Genomic DNA, 25,701 nt, shown 5'->3' with positions numbered 1-25,701 from the left:
TGGAGAGCAGCCGGAGTCACGCCAGGCCCTAAGGTGGGAGAACTGAGAGCGTCCTCTGTTCCCTAGTGTGTAGGAAACTGTGCCTTCAAGTCTAGCCAAGTAGCCTGACCTAGCCACCGCCTTGATACCATCTGGCTTGTGATGGCACCTTGTGGCTCAAGTCAGGCAGAGAAGCTAGCTCAGGCCTCCTTCCAGAGTAGTTACAGTGTCAGATGACATTTATATCTGACCTGATTTGGACTGCTCTTTATACAAATAATATTACATATATATATAAATACATATAAAAGTAATATTACATATATGCATATATATAATTATGTGGATGCCAAAAGCCCAAGCCACTTACACCATACGGGTAGCAATACAGATGATTGTACCTCTCTACCTGAGCTCTACCTTTCAAATTCCTAAAGACTGTCAGAAGAAGCTTGTCTTACTTTATAGAGCCTTCCTTGTAGACAAACCCTTCCACTGCTAGATTAATCTGGGAACATTTTTTTCCCCTTTGCGTGGATCGGTTAAATATTCCAGACTGGGACTCATAACCCTGAACCCTTTTCAAGAACGTTGCTTCTAAGCATTTTGAGTTTTTCGCCATTTTGGAGTTTGTATACATTTTGTAAGTGTTGCCTACATTTCCTTTGCTTTCTTTCTGCTTAAGAAAAAAAAAAAAATAGCTATCTGGGACACTCAAAACACACACTGGTTTTCTATTAATATGTATAGGGTCTGCTTCTAAGACAAGGAGGAGTTTATTGGGGCATAAAGGAATGCTTTGATGATCCATGTCATTTCCCTTGTGGCGTTACTTGTAGAATTCAGGAATAACTCAATCTGACATTCATGGGGCATTTCCTGCTTCTCCTTCTAGAGATGCATCCTCCCAGTCTCTCAGATCTCCCCCTTCCCATAAATTTCCTTTCCCCTTCTAGAGTCTCCCCTGTCACTGCAGGCAGAGCTAGTCTTACGTGTGAATAGGCAAGGCGTCTTCCAGGACGCCAGGCCTAGGAAGGCTGGGCTCTGTTTGGATAAGCTGGAGAGCAGCGTGAGTCATGCACACATGGGCTGGAGGGGACCACGGCATCTGCCTTAGACCCTGCTTGGGGCCTCCATAAATCTAACAACAGCAGGAATCAGTCATTATTTTAGCTGCAATCTCTCAGAGGGTGACTCTTAAATTTGTCAGTCAGCATCTGTACCAATGGTTATTTGCACTGTTCAAACAAAAATAAAATCTCATTATAAAGGGTGGGGAAAAGCCATCAATAAAGTAAATGGCTGTTCTGGCAAAAGGCCATTTCCCTTCCTGACATCCCTGATAAATCTGAGCTCTATCCCTGTCAAACAAAACTAATATCCAAGTATGTGACCAAATGATCTCTGGGAAACAGAAAACGTACAAGTGAATATAAGACATTTCAGGTTTGCATAAATAAAATTGCAGAGTCTTTTGTATCTAGAGAGCCCACAGTTCTCTACGTTTCCTCGTGATCACTTAAAATCCGCTTCGTTCGGGGCTATTTCAGTATTGGTTTATGAATTTGCTGTATTATTTACAAATGTTTTTGCGTAAGTCTAATAAAGAAAGAAGCCGTCCTATCCATCTGCAAACAGTCCCAGCCCACCACAAAACTTTTATCTTACCAGGAGAAACTGCGATTTAAACTCAGTATAATGTAAGCAGAGAGTCAGCAGAAAGAGGATGAACACTGATAAAGCTCTACAATAAATACACGTATGCTGGGTTCCCTCCTTTTCCCTCAGCCTCTGTTTCTTTTCCTCAGTCTCAGTTTCTTTAACAGAGGTTCCCAAACTTTTATTTCCTCATGAACCACATCTTTTAGACTTTACAGCCTTGGGCTGTAATATCGTTGTCCCAGGAATCCAAGATCATCCTTGGTGGCCTGATTCTAGAAACACATGTTAATAATATTATACCCAGGGAGTGGGGCTTGCATTCACACAATGCTTACACAATTCTGAGCCGTGGCTACGGGAGGGCACCTCAACACAAATTAATTTAAAAGTTATTTTAGTGTGGCAAACTGTTTGGAAGAAAAGTATTATAAACTTACCGTATTTTCTGACCCGATTCTACAGAAACTGGCTGACATCTGGGGTATGTGCAGTTGGTGGACACTGGCTCAATTTTAATTGGAAGGGTGGATGGATCAGAATATCTTCGGGCATCTGCGAAAGGAAAAATAAACAGATTAGGCCTGTTAAATAAACCTAATGGGTTAAGCTGTTCCATGCTGCACACACCCTGTGGCTCCCAGGTCTCAGGGCAGACATTTTCATTTGTAATATACTATATCATTAGCCACACGCCATGTAGATGAGGAGACTGCCTCAGAGTCTTTCGAGAAGAACTGTAGTATAATTTCAGTTTTGCATAAAGTTTGAGTTTTCTGTCAAGCGGAGACTACTCTGATACTCCTTTCTTAGCTCCTGGCTGAGCACTGGAAGCAAAGCTAGCAACAAAATTTAGGTTCCATCTGAAAAACCTCAAACCAACCAGCCCTGTACTAGGTATTTTATTCCAGAAAACCCTTTCCTCCCACTCTTCTTTTGACTGTCATCTCACAACCATTCTTAGGTCTAGTGTTAGGGTTTGGGACTGGGTCAAGGAGATATTCCTATGGGAGGGAAGAACAGTCCCCAGTGCAGTGTATAAAACAGAGAATGTAGCATACAGACAGCCGGCAGCAACTCATGCCAAAGGGAAGCAGAAAAAACATGCTCAGTCTGCTCTCAAAACTGACCACCCCCCCAACCCCCAAGTCTTAACTACTTAGGAATTAATTATCTGGGAGAAACGTGGCCTGCTAAATGGCAAGTTTGAGCAGACTTTAACAGAGGTTCTGTTTCCAGCTCTCTCTCTGGCTTATGAGATGTCTTTTGGCAAGATATTTACCTCTCTGTGCCTCATTTTATCTGTAAGAATAACCCGATTTGTAAAATGTTTTGAGCTCCGTCGAATTAGACACGCTGCATAAGAGTTAGCGGTTATAAACTAGCGAACTCGAGCCATTAACTTGCCATTAATGTGGTATGAAGTAATTTAGGCCAATTTTAGCTTCACTTCTATTTCCCCTGTTAAAAAGCAGCATCCTACATAATCACCTATATGAGAATAACGTTAGCGTTCAGGATAGCTCTCATATTCTTTTCTCTAAACTTAGAAATGTGCAGAGAGCCAGATTTCCAGCTCAATAGCAGATATATAAATTTGCTTTGATAGTTATTCCATAATTTGTACTTTACTTCTGAAACGTTCCACAAACATACAGGCCAGTCCTGATGAGGATCTAACTTTTGCATGTAAGTAATAGCTTCACTGCAAGTCAGAAAACAGGATTCTTTCAAGATTTTAGATTTCCCGTTAAATAAGTGTGTTCTCTGTGTATTCGGGAGTAACATAAATTGTGTCTTAACTCTCATAAAGGAGATAGCCAGTAAGAAAAGCATTTGCAGAATCATTGACATGAATCCAGAAAAAGAAGTTTCTTTATCTGTAGCTTTCACTTTTTCCCTCAGTTTATGCACTATCCTGTATTTAATAGCTCTGCTAAAGACGAGTGAAGTCTTGGCTCTACGGCAATCATTGGCAAAATTCCCACTCCCTTCAGTGGGGCCAATACTGCTGTTAACTCTTCCCTACAAGGAAAATCCAGATTGCCTAAGAAACTGTCCCGGCTCTGTTAAGACCATGATCCAGACGGCTTACAAGTCGGACTGACCTTGAACAATTACTAAGGCTGTTATTCTTGAGAGTTTGCCAAATCCCTAAGACAAAACTAGCATCATAAATTATCCCCAAACTTTCACCCTGGAGTAAAACAAACCTTCTCACTTTCTAAGTGAAAGCACCTATGCAGACTTATGTATTCCAATAGTTTCAATGAAAGTTTTTCTTTTACAGAAATTAAAAAACTCATTCTCAGCTTCAGAAAAAAACCACACTGATTTCTTAAATGAACACCGATGAACTGTTTTGCCCTCACATTTCACTATAAATACACTAAACTCTACAAAATTTGGTGGTATATTAGCATATTCTTTTGTCTCTCCAGAAGCTATCAGAATGAAGGACGGTTTAAAACCATGTTTACATCCGAGCATTCATTCCTGTGCTTGGTGTGTTTCAGCTTGTTCCCACTCAAATATAAAGACGACTTTGTGAATAGGAAAAAAAGCACTTAAAGGACATATATGCACAAAGTACGGAGACACACAGATAACAACCACTTCCACACCTTCCTTCTAACACTTAGCAATCTGCTGAAGTTTCTACATTTAGTTATAATGTGCCTTGCTCCCCAGATCTGTTCCATCTAGCAGCAGCAACACCAAAAGCCAACGCTGTTTTGTTTGCTTCATTTACTGAAGCCGGGGCATTAGCATCAGTCAGAACTCAACCTTGTACTTCTATTCTACCACTTAGCTACACATTACAATCATGACTGGTTTGGTCGCGTTATGTTTTATATGATGCATTGTGCTTAACTTAATTCTGCCCCGTTTCCTGGCCGCTGGATGGAAAACCAGGTCCTGAACTCGCATCAGAAAACAAGAAACTCCACCTTCAACATGTAACAGAAAATTCAGCAACGTTTTCATAGTGTAACAAAACCCCTAAAAATGGAGCCATGGAGAATCCTCTGATGATACACTGAGGATCTTCCATATTTAAAGTGCTTTGCTAAACATACTGAATGCAGATCCGTTAGTGGTCGTTGAATAAATCTCTCTGTTCCCTTGATGAGTCTTGCTGGCTGCTTAGATTTTCTTTTTGAACTCTGGGAAGTTTTGCAAGAGATGTTAAAGAACTGTTGTTCTGTTCCTCTGGACTGTTCGCTCTGAACCAGCAAAGCTAAAAATACCTTTAACTTTGCAAGTAACTGCCACTGAAATAAATGGTAATACTTGGAGTGCTGTAAGAGTTGCTCCCATGAGATGGTATGTAGTCTGATTTCAATATAGCAAAACACTTCATCATTTTTTAATAGTCTTATTAACTTCAGTGGGATTACTCACACACCTTAATTTATATATGCCCTTAAATTCTTTACTGAACTGGGTCATATAAAGTGTCCCAAACAGAAAAGCTTACTCATGCTTTTCATTTTCCGAAGTCTATGTTGGGAACTGTAGTCTTTCCCTACTATTTCTCCAGCGCTATTTAAAAACTGGCATTTACCAGACTCCATCGTGGGTCAAAAGAATCTTTTTCACATACACACTACTCATGCCTCCTTCTGTATTTTCTGACAGGTCACACAATTTGAGGTCCTTTTGACTTCATTTCTTGTCACGGTGATCTATCTCCTTTTTTAGAAAAGCCAGCCTTACAAGAAATTGTAAATTTTCTCCTGTTTTGCCGTTCTGTTTCTAGTAACAAAATCCATGCTGGAGCTCCAGAAGTTTCCACTGCAAGATTTCCATTCAACTCAACACTGGGGAAGAGGACATGACTAATAATGTCAGCATTGCTTTCCTATGTCTAAAACTGGCTGTAGCTTTTGAAAACGGTGGAACAGTCTGTTTGTCTGATATTCTGAGTTTATTTCTTCTGTGAGGGAAGCGGTGCCTGCTCTCCTTTTCAAAGAGCTAGCTAGCTCGTCAGTGAACTTTCCCTCAGAAATTAATTTCCTGAAGAACGGACAGAAGAGTGTGTTTCTGTCTCAGGAAAGCGTATCTCATATTCACTTTAATCAGGAGTGAAGACACAGTAGTGGGGACTTTCAGAAGACTACGGGCAAACACGCTGTCACAGCAGCATGACTATTGCTCCCCGTGTTAGCTACATGTGAGCTGTTTCAGGCGTGGTTATAGATGGTAGAATCACTCCTCCATTTGCTTACACGGACGCACGGACGTTAGCTGTATGCTGAGAGAGTATCTGGCACTGCAATCCCATTTCTAAGACAGACCCCTAGGTATTGCCCTGATATAAACAGTAACTAATAATATTAATAACGTCATATCTGCTTTCCATAAAAAACAAGGGGAATCCCTTTTTGACGATAGCATGAAGAACTCCTTTCATCTGTTCTCTTTTCTTATATTCCATGGCTCCTCCTTATACAATATATTTAACATTTGCCTTAGGTGCCAGGTCAGACACTCGAGCTTTAGGCTGACAAAGTTTCTAACAGTTTCTCATCAGAGTGAGGGCTTTTGAGATGGAAGATTAGCTAGAGAAATTTCATGTTGGAAGAAGTCTGTTCTTAAGAGCACAGCCAGGATGGACAAGAGACTTAATTATGTGACTGTATACAGTCCTCACTATTAGGCTAGCAGGACAGCAAGGTCAAAAAAAGTCCTTATCAGAAGGATTTTATCAGCCTTTCAAGCTTACTGTAAGTATTCACAGTATTTTTTGAAATGTTTTCCTATGGTCTTATGTCCTATACGGCCCTAACATTTAGACATATGATGATGGGGGAACCTCAAAATACCTCTCGCTAAAATTATTTTTTTTAAACTAATATAGGTTGAAAGCTTCTGTCCTATCTAGCTTCCGTTTAAGAATACAGCCAAAGAACGACAAATCATTTGTACTTCTCCTCCATCTCAGGCTGCTGTTTTAATTATTTCACACCTGGTATTCCTTGGGACTTTTCCTGGTTTTTTGTTGGGGTTTTTTTTTTCTTTACAGTCATTTTGATGGTTGCTTTGGCTGTCACGGAACCGTTGTATTCCACGGTTACTCTCTGCTTTGCGACACACCGATTAATAAAGTCACTTTAAAGTTCCTTTGTTCTAAGAGTAACGCAAAGTGGTTTTGTTTACAACCTCCTTGGTATTAACAGAGTTGAGCAACATATACAGCAGCCTGCAGCAATTTTAAAGTCTACATGATTCCTCTCTGCCTATTTCTGGCCCATATGACACCGTTCAAAATTTAGACTACTTTTTTTTTTTTTTTTTTTTTTTTTTTAGAATATGAGAAAATGCTCAGCCAACATGAGTTTGTCCAGCTCATGTTTTACTCCGTTTGTAGTACTTTTGGATTTGGCATTCCCATTTACTACCCAGGTTGTATTTTATTTGGAGGCATTTTCATGGTGCTCCTCTTTACTTCAGAGGACTCAAATAGAAGCAAAGGGAATGGCTGTTTTCCATTGTACATAGGACAGTGGACTGACATTTCCTTTGTGATGTGGGAGTGGAGCTGTCACTGTAGCACGTATAATTACATTTATACAACTAATTGTTTAAGCACTCGTAGTTATCACAAGAACAGGATATGTATTTTCTGGGACGCACACAAAAAATTACCTAGATTTACTTAAATTGCCACCTTCTCTTTTGACCCTAATACATATGAAAAACATAATTATTTGTGAAACACCACAAAAATGCTGAGTTTGAGCACGTATTTCTTTGCTTGATTGCGTATTTATGTATATAGGCATGCATTTTTATGCTGGCCTGGTTTTTGGATCAACACATCTCCAGTTCCAGATGAAATGTGAGGGAGGTTAATGTTCAGTGTCTCTCAAAACGAAGAATTCTTGTTTAAAAGACCATTTGTACATTTCAGCAAATTAGATGGTTTTGCCTCGGGACTCTTCCACTCCAGACATAATTTCAGGGAAAGACTGAACAGATACATAGTCTAAAAAGTCATCCATGCCATGAAGAAAAACAGAAGTGATATCGTAATCAAAAATGCAAAGGAAGCATAAATATATGTATATATGTCAAATTCTCAACTGTGTAAATCCTCCCGGCTCCACTCATTTCAACAAAACTGCCATTTTACAACAGAAAAGGATTTTCAACTCTTGGAAAAAAAGGTGTAGTATCTTACATCTTTCTATATTTCTGTATGTAGGATAGGAAGTTTACTAGTGTTTCTTCAAAGATATTCTAGTTCATCTCTTTATTTAGGAAAAAAAAAAAGAAAAAAAAAAAAAAGAAAAAAAAAAAAAAGAAAAGCCTTTTAAGAAATCTCAGCCAAAGTTTTGAAACTTAGACTTGGAATAATACCAGTCACTGTAAAATCAGACCTTTAACACATTATGGTATAAAGCACTATACTTAGCTGTAATACTTAAAAATATTCTGACACTGCTTGTAAAGTCATATATAGGACTTGGATTTAAAGTTCTTTCTGTTATTACATTTCCCGTCTCCTTTTTTATGTCTTTTTTTTTTTTTTTTTCCAGGGTCAAAACTTCTTAAAGCCTCTGCTTCAAATGAAAGAAAATCTGGTCCCAGATGTCACTAATTGGGAACAGGTTAGCAGAGAGATTTAAACAGGGATGCCTGAAGTTACAATTCATCATGTGGGATCTGACAACAGCCTATTTCACTAGGCTCTCTCATTTAGTTTGTATGATAATAAGCTTTAACTAGCACCACGCAAAACCCAGAGGATACATTTAAGCAGGAAAATTGCATTAATACAGGTCTTTCTAAATGCTATTAGTGTTTGCAATATACCGTATACCATGTAAACATCTCCTTTCTACCCATAGGTTTGGCATAAGCACAGACTGAAAAAAAAATAAAAATCCATTCATCAAAGTATTTTGTTCCTCGTATCAAGCATCCTTTTTCTTCACTTCTGACGTTTAAGTAAATTTACATTGAAAGAGTTACACGTCTTTCAGCAGATCATTAGTTAAAGAACATTTTAAAAATTAATTTTCTGTAATAAACAAGATATTTGGAGAGAGAAGGAGGAGTAGAGGGAATTGTGGTTAGTTACGCTGTAGACTTGGTTCTGCTGCTGGAATCAGCAGGAATTTTGCCATTCATTTCAAGGGTAGAAGGATCAAGCTAACTACATTACAGTTGAATTAAACAAATCGACTGAAATACTTACTGCCCACCCACAGGGTGAAAACAGGACATATTTAATTTGAAATCTAGTCTTTAAAAAAAATAAAAACATCTCATTAGAAGCAATCAAGAGAGTTTTGTACATTTACATGCAAGCTTGGCCCAAAGACCAGAGGTCAACTAACAATTCTTACCACATCTCAACTCGTTGAAATTGCCCGATACAGCTTACTATCTGTTAATTATTTAATGGAGTGAGATACTAGCACACTTGTGCTCAATTAAAAATGTTGAATTAGTATTTCTAAGGCTTTTTTTCCTACGATACAATGTAACAATGTAATTGAACATGTAAATGCTGGCAGCTCCAAACGACAGTATTTTGTGAGCCTTATTATCCATTGTCCTGTGTCTCGTGTTAGTCATTAACATTGGCACTAATTGCAAGTAAGACTGAACAGTGGGGGTTTTCTTTAATTTTCTTTGCTTTTTCTCAAATGACTGTATAAGCATCCGGTAACAAGTTAGGTCCCTTGAAGTCTAGGGCAAAATTCTCCGTACTTCATAGGAAATAAGATCCAACCTGAGTTAGGTGAAACATTTTATGTTGTGGAGATTAGACATACTCCGTCCTTCAAATAAAATGAAAACTAGCAGGCGGTGGATATATACATATATACTAATTAACCATATATTTATTATTCTAGGATGTCATTTATTAATGTTTACTCTTAATTTCATGGTCTTGTGACTATTAAGATCTGCATTTGAGTAGTGCAGTTGAGAGGCACCGGTTCTGAAAACAAGGGGTTTTAAAATAGTGAGATCCCATTTTCTTTTTCAAGACCACTTTTTATTGCTGTACCTATAGCTCATTATAATTGCAGTGCTAGAGAGTCTGACTCCCCTTCCTGGTTTAGTGGTCTGTGCTCTCACTGACATAGTGGGATGTTTTGTGGGAGCCAGACAGCCACTGGACATTGAGGTAGTTGTATCCCCTTTGGAAGCCTCATCTCAGGAGCAGGGGAGGTGGAACTTAAAATTGGAATTTCCACAGAAATTGAGTTTTTCACTTAAAAAATAAAATAAATGTAAATTTTTCACTTAGGGCAACTGGTAGCTGCACCTGAATTCTAACCTGGAATCGTCCTCCTGTTGGTTTAAAAAGATGCTGTAGTTTTTCTGTTCATTTAGTCCCTGGTTTCTTTAATGGGTTCATATAAAATCTACAAACAGAAAAGCTCAGAAGGCTTAACAATGCAGGTGAAATGGAGACAAACTGCTGTTGTCTCATAACAATTGTGCAAAACAGGCAAGTAAGGCCACGAGTAAATTTTTACCTATTTGTTTTACAGGATATTTCAAGATCTCAACAGAAGTGTCCAAAACACCCTTTCAAGCTCAGAATGTCTTCAAGATTTAGTGAGGAAACAAACTGGTATCCAGCGTGAACAACGGCAGGAGTGGCAGCTTTGGCTTGGGGAGGGAAGAAAAGGAAGACCGTAGGAATCACCATAGATGCCTGATGTTATGTCACCCTCCAGCTCTGGACTGGACTGGGACAGAAGCAGGCCCAGCCACAGGCATTTTCAGTCCGTGCAACAACCTCACACGAAGACTTAAAGCAGATCCTGGGGACACAAAACACTGAGCTGGCAACATCACTCCAGAGTGCAGTATTATTTTTTTTTTTCCCCAAAACACTGATATGCTACTCAGCTGCCATCAAATTGTAAATTTATACACAGAGGGTATCCAAACATTGGGAATACATGAAGTGCAGCTGTTTGGAGAGAGAACCAGACATATCCAGCATAACCAGAGCCTGATGTCTGATAACTAGTACTGCAGGTATACAGAGGGATAGGAGCAACTCACTGAAGTACTTGCTCTGCTGCACTGGAACTGGGGCCTTCCCCTCCAGATCGGTGACTGTTGTACCAAGTTTGTAAGGGTCTAACGGGTCCCAGCTTGGGGCACTAGCAGAAGTGGAACATGATTTTATCATGGACCTCGGAAGGGTCAGAATGAAAAATGTTAGTTGGAGGCAAAAGGTACGAATCTGGTTTTATGATGTCTGTAGTGTACTCAAAGTATTATTGGTAGTTGCTGTTGGTTATGAGTTGTAGATTAAATTAATCATGGAAATTAAATACAACCACTGAAAAAAAAGTATGAGAATGAAAATCAACATTAGAGCATTTTTACAATTCTCTCAATCTTCTAGAAGTACTAAGAGAAGAAACAGACTATAACATCCTGAAGTTATTTAAAGGCAAATCTTTTTGTTTGTACCTGCTGTGTCTCCTTTGGAACAGCCAGTTTGGCTTCCCAGTGAGGAACGGGAAAAATAAATCTGCTGTGCTGACCAGAAGCATAATTTTCAGCCTACATTCAGTTCATATTAAAAGATATCCACACAGGCACTGGTCTCAAATCTGTCCTAGAGGGCTAAAGAAAACAAGGCAATGCAACTTCTGCTGTAAACTAAAATGTTCATTGCTCCTAAACTAGCCATTTGCAACCACTTTAGAATCTGAATTTCGAACACATTTGCCTATACTAGGCCCCTTAATATACTAAGGGCAATTTTTTAACAATACAAAGATAATATAGTGTAGCCCTTTTGGCAATTTGCCTGAATTCAAACAGTTATCATCTGTTGGCAAGAAAGAAATTGTTTGGTTATGTCAAAAGTGGCCTACATTATTTTAAGAAACAAATCTCCTACACAGCAAGGAATTTAAACGTGAGTGTAACTTTTAAGCACCCGAACAAGCTCTCAGTGGAACAAGAGGACTCCTGTTTAAGTGACAAACTATGTTAAGCATCTTCCTGAATGAAGGCCCAATACCCAGGAACTGATGTGCTGTCTTATGATTTAAGTAATACGCCAAAATATTAAAAATTCTAAATGCCATCAAGCAAACTGGCTAATAGCGTTATTTATCAGAGCTGGAGGAGGAGAAAAAATTAAAGTAGCAAAATTATGAACTACGCTGCTTGTATTTTTAGACCTGAATCTTGGAGGCACTGATGTTGGTAGCATAATTCTTAGTGAGTTTTCCCCCCTTCATTCAAAACTTCAGAAATTCTCTTATTCCAACTCAAAATTTTTGAATTTTTGCGCTTTATTATTTACATAGATGTGCAGATGAAGAAACAGGCTGTTGTCTACTACTGCTACTGTTTTATTGCACATTAATCTGACATTAAGAACTAAAGCAATGTGCTAACTTTACAGAAGATTATGATAATTGAGGATTAATGGACAATAAAAGCAACATATAATATAAGCAAACACCTTAATGTAGTAAGAAAATCCCTAATTTTATCAGAAATCTTGTACTAGATTGCTAGATATACTATATATCTATAAAAAAATATTAATTTTCTAATCAGTCAGCTGGAGTGTTTAGGTGGAATTCAGAGTCCTAGTGTGCTAACTAGAAGACTTAAGTGAACTGAGTTGGCATAATGATGGGCAGTGTGGTAGCATCTGGCTAGACAGGGAATTTTCACTCGATAGTGAATAAACAGTGATTCTACTATTTATTCCTTCATTAGTAGCTTTATACTAATATAAGACTATTATTTTCAAAATCCTAAATTTGCATAAATGTCATGAAGTTGAACAAAAAGGAGATTAATTGCTGTTAATAGCATTAAGCTGAAGTTACTAAAGTAAAATACAGTCTCCTTAAATCCCTGGAATTCATTAAAGAAAATGTTATGCACTGTAGCTGTGGTGGACTGAATGTTAATCTAAGGCATATGCTCTGGGAATGTCCATTCATACATCAATTCTCAGATGAAATATTTGAAAGCATTAATATCATCTTGGACAGCAATACTCTTCTAGATCTTCAACTGTTTAGTTTGAGGTTTTGAGAAATATATGCATTAAGGAACCACGTAATTTTTTTGTTGAGTCTTAGCTGAAAAAACCCCTAGTGATTCTTCAGAAAAAGACATTCTAAAGGGTTACACATTCTGGAGTGTTACAGGAGCCTCGGTGAATCAGCAAATGAAGAGAGCACTATTCTGCTTGAATGAACAACAGAATACATTTACGGAATAGTCATGTTTCCTGGAAAATTATGATTAACACCAGCTTGCTTTTGAACTCTTTGGGTTCTTTCTCTTTTGGGGCTTTGGGGGTGAAACTTTAAAACAGAAACTGGGTTTCTACAGTGAGTAGACTTTCTACTCACCTTGTACTGAATTGTATGGCAGATTAATAATCTTAAAAGATTAAGAGATGAATCCCTAATTAAAGTGCAAAAGTCAACATAATTTTAACTGGAATCATTACTAATATTGCCTGTATGTTATTTCATGCCCCAGTTTTCAAGGACAACAAATACAATGAAATATCTAAACCTGACTGCAATTCAGTCAGATTTAGAAGCCAGGCTCCCTTCACGTTTTATGAAAATATCAGCTCTAAATTCTTAAATATCTAAATAGCCTAATAACACAGAACACCGCATGCCCAACAATCTCTAACTGGGTGACTTTGGTCTTTATTGTTTTTTAAAAAGAAACACATTATTTGCACTTCTTATATTCTCAGCATGAGAGCTCAGCATCTGCAACTGAAAGAAATCAAGCTCATATAAAATCAGAAATGTGTCTATGGATTCAAACCAGGGGTCTGTTTAGCTGTTAATATCTTTTTTTCTAACAGTAGTCGCATAGGTGGATGCTCAGCAAAGAGCAACAGAGAAAAAACAGACTTCACTTTCCCTTTGGTAGTTCCTCAGTCTCCAACCATATTCAAGTCATGCAATTTCCTGAGCTTAACAGAGTTAATCTGTTTAGAAATCTTAGTGGATTTCTTTTCTAAGTGCTTGTCCACTCTCCCCTAAAATACACATAAATATGAGCATCTACAGTGCCTTCTGGTGAGCAGTTCCATGGATCCACTACCCTTTGCAGAAAGAACTACCACCTTCTGTTTGTTCTGACGCTGGTTTAGCCAGCTTCATCCTTAGTTTGTGTGTGAGAAGAGACAGAGAACAGCTGATCTGTATCAGCTGTCCCCAGGAAAGCTGGGATTTTGTGGGCCTGCCATCAGCCCTCTAAATCACCCTTTTCCAAGTTAAAAATGCCTAGCCTGCTAATCCATCCCTCCTATAGAAATTCCATACCTATACACATAGAAACGTCATCATCTTTTTTTGCCTTCTCTGAAGATTTCCCAGGTTTAATATACTCCTTCCTAAGACCAAGGGATCAGAACTTGCACAGTATTCAAAACACTGTTGAACTATAAATGTACATGGAGCATATTGGTGCGGCACAACGGTGTTCTCTGTTTTGTTTTCAATCCTGAAAATGCCTAACAGTTGACTTTTTTTTTTTTTTTTACTGTCGCTGAGCAATGAATCAATGTTTTATGAAACTAAAGATCATAACCTCAGAATCTTGCTCTTGAGTGGTAACAGCTGCTTCAATTTTACATGACTCTAGAGTTGTTTTCACCATGTGTATCACTTCATATCTATCGCACAGAATTTCAAATGCCATTTTATCGCCCAGTCACTCAGTTCTCTAAATTCTGATTCACAGTCTTCTCTCTTCTCCATTCTACCCTGCATAACATAGCACCTTCCACAAACTTTTAATCTCAGTGTTCACCTCTGCTTCCAAGATATTTATGAGTACACTGAATAGAGTAGATCCTAGCACAGATTGCTGCTGAAGTTTGCAAATGACCAGTCCATTGCAAAACTGACTTTTTACACTTATCCTCCTTAGTTGATATTTTAGTCAACTGTTCAGCTACGCAAGGACCTTCCTTAATGTTCTGTGGCTGATTTCTTAAAAGCTTTCTGTGGGGGACTTCATTAGATGCATTATATATCTACAGACTATATTGCCTGGAACAATATTGTCCACAAATGTCTTGATCCTCTGAAAGATCACCCAGAGGTCTGTAAGGCAGAACTTTCCTTTATAGAAACTGTATTGAGTCTCTTCTGTAGATCGTGTTTAGATAGGTTTCCACTCATTTCAATCTTTGGTATGAATTTATAACAGAATTCTGCATGGAACAGATGACTAACACTAACAAATTAGTACTTCCAAACCCAGACAGGTAATGTTTTTAGAAATATGGGGCCAATAAGGCAAAGAAAGAAAGAAAGGCAGTGATTTAAGGAGAGTCAGACAATGCATCCTTGCCATAGTTCCAGCAGCCCAGGGTACAAAGGATGGGGTAATACCTCACTGGCCTGCTAGATTGCTGGGGAAATAATTATGGTTCAGATCAGAAATTCCTTCTTACTATCTCAGCACTTCTGGGGAATACAAACTGATTTATGGGCTGAGCTGGCTGTAAATTTGACTCGTAGTAGCCAAGCTTAGCAAGTAGCTCACCAAAGCTAGGTTTAATCCTCCTCATTTATGTCTAGGCCGCCTGGTCTGGAAGGGGAGCAAATGAGTAGTTTGTGCCTTTTGCTTTTACATGTCAGATCCCAAAGCTGAGAAAGATGTAGAATGGCCTTACTGCTCATAACCTCTTTGCACAGACGAGCAGCTGAATTGTTACCTTCTAAACTTCTGTTCAGGTTTGAGAACACACAAAGGAGACCTTGTTACTCAGTGAGCAGGGTTCATGAGGCAGAATCCGCCATTCTGTGCTTCTGAACCCTGCAGACAGCTCAAACAGAAGACACTAACATCATTCAGGGTGGAGAAATGGCTCTGCTATCTTCAGTCTATACTACTGTAGCCTTAGCAGTGGGCATAGCCATGGTGTATCTAGCCTTTAAGCTGCAAAAGCAGCAGCTGATGAAGCTGTATTGATTTACATCAACAATAATCTGGATTGCTTCGCTTTCACTGGAATGTACCATTCTGTAAACCAAAATCACAGGTTGTACCAAAGATGTAAAGTGAGATGATTCATTCTTTTTCTTTAATTCATGAGAAGGAAAAGAACTAAATAATTCATTGTGAAAACCTAGAAACCTGGAAAGCTAAAGTTGTCTTGGAAGCAGCCTCACATAGTTATTATTTTAACCCTTTCTAGCCAGAAGAAAGGTTACTTAAAGTACCTAGGAAAATCTTCAAAATACATCATTTAAACTGTGGATATTTTCCTTCCCTATGATTAAATTTGATTTAAAAATACCTGCATTAACTAAAGTTATTTTTTTTTAAAGTGATACTCTCAGCCAGTGTTCCACGACCAGCTGTATTACCTGCTATCCCCTGTATACCACGTTGGCTCATCCTAGAGCCAATCCCTAGAAAGATCAATCTAAACATTTTCTCTCTCTACTGTCTGGAGAAGGACCAAGCCCATCCATGAAAACTCCCTACGGTGCAAAATCAAAGATGAGTGAAGAAATACTGTCTGGACCATGGCATTGCCAATGTAGCGGATACATTTCTAATTAGTATTTATATTAAGGTTAGCTACATTTGTAAAGATATTTGCTGAGACATTTAATTCTCTCTGAATTCAACATGAATTAGCAGCTAAATATATTTAAAACTCCACCGTGTAGGACAAAATGGGTAACAGAGTTCTTTTTAGAGGTCAAACAAAAGCACACATGTGCCAAAATAGTCCTTATTAAAGTTTAGGACAGAAAACTACAGTGAGATGAACACACCAACAGAGGACAGGCTAAGGGAAAGATGGCAGTACTCATGTAAATTAGTTGTTTTGTCATAATAGTTGAGCTGCTTAGCACCCTGTTAATGAGTATTTTCAGCCTTTTTTCTTTTAAGAAAAGTAAGTCGTTCATCAAAGTAACTATAAAGTAAATTCAAGAGGCATACAGGGACAAACAGCACTAGTAGAGCAGCCACAGATGAGCATCCTGGGTGCAGGCAGCAGCTGAACAATTGACTTCAGTTTCTCCTGTTTTAATGAAAACGAGTTTATTACAGATCTTTTGCAAAAAAATGAACTGACGCCAGATGCAACGAGTAAAGAACATGAGTTTCTGAAGACGTGTTGTTCATGTCTGTTGGTAATAGCCAGAATCTGGTCAGCACTGAAGTGCGGAAACCATATGGTAAACTTCACAAACACTCTGAGAACACTGCTGTGCAAACTACTGGAGACAGCAAAGAGCGTGTCACATTTACAGCATTTTTACCGTGAGCTTCGTCAGCATGGATGAAAGAGGCAGCTATAGCAACAAGATGAAAACCAGAATATTTTAGGGACAATTGCTGGGTCTTTAGCAATAGAAGCCGTGCATGAGTGAAGAACTTTCTGGCCTTTAGTGGTTATAATAATAGTTACAGTTAAACACTATCGCATATTTTTAAAGTGTGGCTTTGTTGTGGTGTTTTTTAAAACTGAAATGAGTAGTAGGTTTGATTTGTTTGCAGGGCATCTCCAACAAAAAAAAAAAAACATCTTTAGCATAAATACATTTTTTTGTCTAAGATAGTAGCAAACCCCAACATCCATTCAACTTCATTCAAATAATTCTAATAGCCAGGCCAATGTCTGTTCCCCACCCCATCTACTGTAGAACAAGGAGATATTCAGGACCCGTAACCTTTTTATACCTAGATTTAAGAACTGAGGGGTGGAAAGGAATCCTTTAACACCCCTGCAAGCACAAAGCCTAAGCTACAATTCCGCACCTGTAGGTATGTTTCTAGCTAAACTGATCTGTTAAGACTGCTTAGCTGGCCCTGATAAGAGAGGCTTATCTCCAACGCAAGTCTGAAATTCGATTTACCAGCTTCTTCAGTGCAGTTTACACTGCGTGATTCAAGAATTTTCCAAAAGAATCTTCTGAAAAAGAAACTTCTTAAAAGTGAAGAATCCCACTAGAAATCCCTCCTCTCTTTATCCAGACACCATCACTGGAAGTACAAACACTGCACCTCAGCATCAGATAGAAACTATTCCCTACACAATAGAAAACCCATAGGTAAACGATCATGACTTGCCTCACCAATGAATGGCAAATACTTCCCACTGTGAATTGCCACTTGCCCCGGGCACATTTAGGTTGTGTTACAGCTGAGGGAGCTCAGATGTAAGGGGACAATGTATCAGGCTGGTCTCTTCAGCATACTGGCAAATTTGCAAAGCAATTTTTACCTCAGCCTGCAGCTGGTCCTTGCTCTGTGTTACTGCAACTGCATTACTGCCGTTTCCTTTTACATTTAAATCTCCTGCGTGATTTCTAGTTGAGCTGGTATAATCTTACTAGAGAAAAAGTCTCCTAGGGCAAACATTAAAGGCTAAAAAAAAAAAAAGAAACAAAGGCATAAAGGAGGTTAGATTGTCTAAAATACTTTTTACAAACTAAATCAAATTGCTCTTTGTTTTCCTAATGTGTTCACACTTCTGACACTTGTACATTATTTTCACAGCCTGGGCCAAATTCAATAGACACATAAATGTGAGAAAGGTCATTAATTTCCAAAAGGCTTGTGACAATAGGTGCTTGGATAAAGAATGACCTTATCTGATCTCAGGTCACTTCTTAATTAGAGGCCAGAAAATTACAACTTGACAGCTAGCAGGTGAAAGAACATACAAATTTCTCAACCTCAGGCAAAGCTGAATTAGCAGCTAGAACTTCTTAGACTCCAAATTTGAGACACCAATAGATATGAAGCAAGCATCATTAGTTATCTTGCACGTAATTTTACAAAAAAATATTAGTGATAAATTAGGAACTGGCATAACAAACTGCAAAATGATCACATGCAGTTGCCTCAGAGACTCTCAGAAACAGAAGATACAATCCACAGATTGCTTCATTTCAGTTTTATATGAGGAAGATTGCATTACAGACAGTGAAGAGCCTTTGCATCATGCTGTAGGAAAGTTCATTAATTCCTAATCCTTGGGAGTGAGTCTGTGAACTAGAATCTGATACTGGCAAATGTAAATTTTTGGATGCAATAGGCCTACTAGAACAACTAATAATAAGCAACTAGATCTTGGATTCTGCCATTAAGTAAGAAAAAAAACATGTCATTTGAAAAGATGAGAGACATGGAGGTTTCTTTTCCCTCCATAATTTTAAACGCCAAGTTGTGTGGCCTCTACACAATTCCATGGATGCCTCAAATTGGGTGATACGGCTTCCAGACTCCTGAGAAGGCAGAAGTCCACCGAGTCATATATTTCCTCTTCATATTCCAAAATAACCTAAAATATTCTAACTGATTTTGAATGATAAAATAATTTATTATTTTATTAATAATTTAATTTGAATTTATTTTAAATTATTGTGAGAGAGCAACGCCTCACAGCAGCAGAGCACCAAGAGCCACCTTCCCCATCTCCCAAACAACGGTACCTTCCCTGCTCTGTCCCACAGCATTTCAGTTGCAGTCTATTGGTACTATTTATGCAGCTTGGAGTGCTATTTAAATGACAGAAAAATACTGGCTCTGCTTCCCTGCAACTACCAAGAATGTATTATTTCTGTCTCTGTCACACTTCATATGTGTAGATGGGTGGATTCATTGTGAAGGCAGAATGATTAACTCTGTCCACAGAGACACTACTGAATAAATTTTGAAAACACTACTAAGTTTTGGAACGCTGGACTCTTCCCAGAAGGGATTAAAACTTCTTGGTCTTGCATAGAAGAATTTTACTCCATCGGAGTTTTCTGGTCTCAAAGGGTAGCTGTTACTTTTATTACAGTATTAATTGAATATTTTTTCTTTTGTTTTCATTTTTCCTTCATTCTACTTCATTTATTTCCTCCTTCTTTTTTGTTATTTTATGTTTTCACTTTTTTCACCATCCAAGACCTTTTGAGACTAAGTCAGTAACATGGAAGAACAAACAAAAGCAATGAGAAACCAACCTATGGAAGCTAAGAATCTATTTTGCTTGTGTATTCCTCCAGAAACAGCTTATAATGTCTTACTTGCCTTAATAATTATAGTTATCCAAACAGTCTGGAGGCTGTACTTTAGAACAGTGTGGTATGTAGCTGACATACAGATGCTCCTTCTGGGTTCCGCTGAATGTCACAGTGATATTGAGATGAAAAAACGCTTAGATACATCGATGAACATTTTGAATTAAAAAACCCTACCTCATATAGCCACCATTTATTTTCTTTTCTCCTCCAATCTTCCACTTCCTTTCTTGTTTCGGTCTCATCGTTTTTTCATGGACACTAGTAAACATTAAGACAAATCACACTAAAACATCAATATTAACACTCGGTTCCTGATGCGGGTTTTTTTCCTGTCACTATTTCAAGCAGATCTTTAGAAAGACAAAAACTCCAGTTGAAGTGTTTCCTGTGGCTGAAGAAATGAAGATTTTCTTTTTTTTTTCTCCCATGTAGGTTTTTTTTGTGATGAATACAGCTGCAGGCTTTTCTTCAACTAGACCTTTAATGAATCCTTCTCCGTTACCTGTGTTCAGACTTGTGGGAACTTCTCACCAAGACCCTTCCCATTCAGTTAAACATGATTGAAATTGGCCAAGGAGAGCCATCTTCTCAGGAGAGCCATCCAGATAAAACAGCACACAGAATAGTCACATAGGCTTTTCCCCAAAAGGCTAGAGCATCATACTGTCTATTTGGTTGCACCCACCACTTAGGAGGAATAAGGCTGTTGCCCTGTTCTTCTCAGTCCCTGTCAGGTCCCACCTAGAGACACATCGAGTACAGCAGAGTCATTTGCCTCCTCTCCCCCTCACAACTAGGGAAAAACTGAAAGCAAAGAAAATCAAGAACCATATTAACTCTTCTGCATTGGAAACTTTAAAAGTTTTTCCCTGCAACATATTGAATATCTTCACAAAAATAGCTCTGAACGCTATTAGAAAGAGAATTCATCTAAACACCAACACACATATTCGCTTCTTTTTTTAGAGCTAAGGAATGAACTCAGAATCACAGAAGGATTACAGTCGGAAGGGACCTCTGGAGACCATCAGGAGCTTCCCTAATCAAAGCAGGGCCACCTAGACCTGGTTGCACTGGACCATGTCCAGATGGCTTTTGAATTATCTCCAAGGATGGAGACTCAACAAGCGCTCTGGGCAACCTGTTCCAGTGCTCTGTCATCCTCATGGGAATGACTTCCATCCCAAGTACAAAAAACCACACCCATGCAAAAACGGCACTATACACTGTTTTACAATGAAATATAAATGTTTAGGTAAAACCAGAAAAGCTAAAGATGAAAATTCACGTTGGCAGTCAAGTAAATCATCACCAGAATACACTAATCATCCTACTTTATATCTATTCGCATATTTTTATCTACAATTAGGGATACTACCCTCCATGAAAAACTTCGAGGCCTTGTTTATTCTCTGTAAAATTAATATGAAGATAACTATATCTTTACACTCCATGCCATCATGCCCTTTGATAAAAACATAAGCACTCATCAGATAATAGAAGACACCAAAAGCACCAAGATCCCACTATTGTCTTTAATGATTTTGGACGTGGATGTTTTGAACCAAAACTCTCGGTGTCTCTTCTATTACACATCTCCTTCAAGATTCCAGAGAGACATCAGTTTAATCAGATCAGTGAACTTGTATATTGATGCAGCATAACAACTATTATCCATATAATACATCTATTTTCTCTAGAAATTTAAAAAAATTACAGCTAAAACTTAGAAACACAACTATACTTTCCATGAAAAGTAAGAACAAAAAAGACTTGTATGGTATCTAATTTGTGCACAACTTACTCAGGGCCTGAGGCTTCAGCATCTGAATCCTCTCCTCTTGCACACAGTCCTAATTCAGATCACAGTAAGACAGTGCTATTTAGTCAGATGATCAGAATTTAATTATTCTGTGCATCTAGGACCTCATGTTTTAGCATATTAAAACTATTAACATGGCTCCATTCTAAAGATAAACAAGAGTCTCTAGACACAACAGCATCTTTTGTTTGCATAAATGCTTTTTAGTGAATCTGAGCAGCATTTGAAAACCATACATTCTTTGTTTAATGTTACTTGCCAAGAATGAGAACACCATTTGGGCTACAAGCTTAGTGACATCATTGCTGAAGAATGAAATGATTTTCCCATCTACTTAAAAAAAACCCTGGATGCTATACAATGTTTAAAAAAAGGTAATCTCAGTTGTCTGTTCTTAGTATGTACATTTCTAATATTTCACATTTCCTAGTGGATATACCTCTTCTATTTTTAGAGAGGCCAAACGGATCATACAGAAGATAGGGCTCATAATTTTTTTTTCCTCGATGGATCACAGAAAAAGGAAAACCAAAACTAGCATCAAAAAATTGCTGGTTACGGGAAAATATAAGAACACAAATGACCTATTGAAGCAAACCAGTTGTCCATCTATCACAATATCCTACCTTTGACAGCAACTTATTTATTTTAGGGGACAGTAAAAGAAAGATGTACTAGACACCTTCTAGAGAACCTGCCCATAGTTGTATTATCTTTCTATCATCGGACTGCCAGCTCATGAGCCAGTAAAGCACCTCAGTGCATCCCATCCTTAAACATGAATAATCCCACTGCTCTGAATGAAACCATGCATGTTCTTAACATGCTTTAGTGATTGATCACATGGTGGTCTTGATAATTAGCTGAATCCCTGAAACATGACAGTTTACACAGTAAATTTCACACCATGCCTAGAGTAGTTCAACAGATTTTCATTGACCATGTAAAGAATTTTAGATTTTGGTAAACTGTCTCAGAGATTCTGTTTCCTTGTGTTGCTTTCAAGCCTTTCCTCCTACAATTTTAGGTGTATTGCCTTCCATTTTCATTGTCTTCTATCTTACATTATTAGGGAATAAATAAGATAGCCCATTCACTTGGTCTGTTCTCAGCTATACTATTTGGAGCAAGCTTGAGTGACCAGATGTTTTGCCAGTTATCAGGCCTAGCATAAAGGCCACAGCCAGCATCAAGATGAACCAATAACCAAATTGTATTTGATACAAAAGGGTCAGTCCATGGGTTATACATAATTGACATCAATCCCACTGACCCCAACAACGACACCGCACGACCAGCAATGGGTGCAAGAAACAGTGAAATAGAGTCTCCCAGAGAAGGGACGGGAGACAACCAGGTCAACAAGCCAAACACATCAGACCAAGGAAGCCACACACTGAATCTCTGCACAGCCCGCGTTTACAAAAGCCAGACCCGAGTGGAGCCCAGTCCCAGGGAGGCGGGAGGTCCTTCCCCAACGGGGAACTCTGCACAGGGCATCCCCCTCACACACAGACACTGCCCCTCCTGCCAGGGGTCCCAGCTGTTACCCCTGCGTGGGACACCTGACCTTGGGTTACTCACTGCGGGACCCCTGGGGCTCCTTTACCCCATGGCTCTGTCTGCCAGGCCAGAGCACCCTGGGGGGAGCCTAAAGGGAAACTCACCCCCCTTGGGAAGGGCTGGGGGAATCACCCACATGTCAGCATTAATGTGGGGCTTGGGGTTAAACCCCAGCATTTCACCAGAGACACCTGAGCTAGCCCAAACCAGGCCTAATTTAGACTGCAGTTCTGTGTGGGTAGCTCTACTTTCAAGGTTGGTGGCTTTCTGGAAGCAGTTTGTGTTACCACATGGTACAGAAGACAGTTAAATAAGTCTCTGCAAATCTGAGGGGGTACCCATGAGAACTACAGAATGAGTAAATCCAAATAATATGAGACCTGTAATGGCTTGATGTGTGTGTGTATTAGCTGGGATATTGGAGCCTACCAGACATCCAATACAATTTCAAGTCCATTGTACCTATCAATTTATCTTATGTATTTTTATACCTTTCCATGGTATCTTGTTCCTCTGCTTTAGCTGTCTTTATAATTTGATGCAATTATTTAGTCTTACAATTTGACAATAGTGCCTTGAAACAGAGTCTTCAAATTTCAAGTGAGCACAGAAAGTAGGAGTAATCTAATCTAAGTAATCTAAGTATTTGTTTATATTATTTGCTACAAAATTATTCTCATTATGCAGACTGGGAAATAAAGTGGAGAAAACTTAAAGAATGCTCTTGTGGGCAGACATGAAATGTGTGGCAGACCAAGGGTATGCAATCATGGTCTCCACAGTTCTAAACTATTGCACAAACCATTTTCTTTTTCTGAAATTCAAACTCTTTTTTCTTTCTTGTCCCCAAAATGCCCCTCTCTCTACTTTAGAATTTTTTAACAGAGAACAATCAGCGCCAAGGGTAAGGTATTGGATCATACATTAGTGAGTTATGTAATTTCTTCATCTGCCTGGGGTTTGGAGTGGTGTCAAACTGGCTATAAGCTTTCCCCCATCTATCTCTACTTGTCTCAGATCTTTCTCTTCAGTGGCTACAATTTCTACTCGGAGTCATTAGTATTTACAGCACGCCTTGCCTTTCACAAGGTTTAATGTATAACCATGCTGCCTCCTGACTTTGTCAGCAAAGTGTTCTGTGTAGTTACTATTATCAAAAGTGCTTCCTAATGTGTCTTATGCTGTCAGAGATCTGGGCTAGAGAAGGGATGATATTTATGCCATGCCCATAGATCACAGAATCCCAGAACCATCTGGGTTGGAAAAGCCCTTGCAGCTCCTCCAGCCCCACCATGACCCTCCCCCTGACCGTTCCCAACTCCCCCAGATCCCTCAGTGCTGGCTCAGCCCGACTCTTCAACCCCTCCAGGGATCCCGGGGACTCCCCCCTGCCCTGGGCAGCCCATTCCAACGCCCAACAGCCCCTTCTGCACAGAAATCCTTCCTCAGAGCCAGCCTGACCCTGCCCTGGGCAGCTTGAGGCCATTCCCTCGGGGCCTGGCGCTGGGGCCTTGGCTCCAGAGACTCATCCCCCCTCTCTGCCCCCTCCTGGCAGGGAGTTGCAGAGGGCCAGGAGGTCTCCCCTCAGCCTCCTCTGCTCCAGACTGAACCCCCCCAGTTCCCCCAGCCGCTCCCCAGCAGACCTGTGCTCCAGACCCTGCCCCAGCTCCGTTGCCCTTCTCTGGCCACGCTCGAGTCATTCAATGGCCTTTTTGGGGTGAGGGACCCAAAACTGATCACCATGACTTGCATGTTTCCTGTGGAAATAAGCCTTGCACAGTCACAGTGCCCACATGGCCGATCTTGCATTCCTGCTTTCTCTTCACACTCAATCTCCTGCCAGTTTCAAACAAAAGAAGGTAAAGATTTCAAATATAAATTCCTTTGAATTTCACAAGCTGTGCTCGGAGAAGGTAGAAAGAACAAAGCAAATCATCCCATTTAGGGAAAGGGCCAGCAGGAGCTCAACATCTCTGTTCAGTGTGGCTTTGTGGGAGTCAGTCAGCACACCTGTAGGTCGGAACAACCACCACAGTTCGTGGTTAGGTGACTCAGGAGGGAGACTGGGAATTTTATTGCAAAATTGCATCATTGTAGGTTAAGTTTAAATACCATTATTTCATTTACCAATTAAATCTTTTCTATAACTGTATCATAATGTTGGAATACAGCAGGCTTCATATGCTAGAGATCGATTTTTACCAACTGATGGAGATGCTAGCATTACTCAAATACCTTCTCTCAACATTTACCTTCAGTAGAACACCAGAAATCCAATATTTAATCCTAGAGTAGCTAGTTACAAATGACAAAAATTTCCAGTAAACTGAAACATATGGATTAATACATGCAACCCAACTGAACAAAGATTTAAATTCATAGTAAGGCAAGTCAGTAAACCCTGAGACAATGATTCTTATATAGGCACCTTTAACAGTCCATCTTACTAACAAATAATACTGAAATAACTAGAGAGAAGTTATTTGCTGTGTTGGCCGAACTTGGTACATTTTATTGTTCATTAGCTTTTTCTAATAAACTGATCTTTTGTACTGAAATGTGACAATAAAACAGTCTTCTAGCACTTACCAAGGCACTGAAGAAGGAAGCTGAGGTCTTTCTTTTTCCCCAAGCCTT

General features: G+C 39.1%; 1 protein-coding gene across 1 annotated transcript in view; it reads right to left on the bottom strand.

Annotated features, from left to right (window-relative positions):
- Positions 1-2,088: 2,088 nt before the first annotated feature.
- RIBC2 (RIB43A domain with coiled-coils 2) overlaps positions 2,089-25,701 on the bottom strand; it is a 49,711-nt gene continuing 26,098 nt past the window's right edge. Inside the window, exon 8 of the mRNA XM_074901189.1 lies at positions 2,089-2,193. The gene's annotated coding sequence lies outside the window, so the exon portion shown is untranslated. The remainder of the gene's footprint in view (positions 2,194-25,701) is intronic.

This window comes from Athene noctua, chromosome 3 (genome assembly GCF_965140245.1).
Source record: "Athene noctua chromosome 3, bAthNoc1.hap1.1, whole genome shotgun sequence".
NCBI classification, from domain to species: Eukaryota; Metazoa; Chordata; class Aves; order Strigiformes; family Strigidae; genus Athene; species Athene noctua.
The sequence above is the reverse complement of the archived record's forward strand: the minus strand, read 5'-3'. Positions and strand labels throughout refer to the sequence as shown.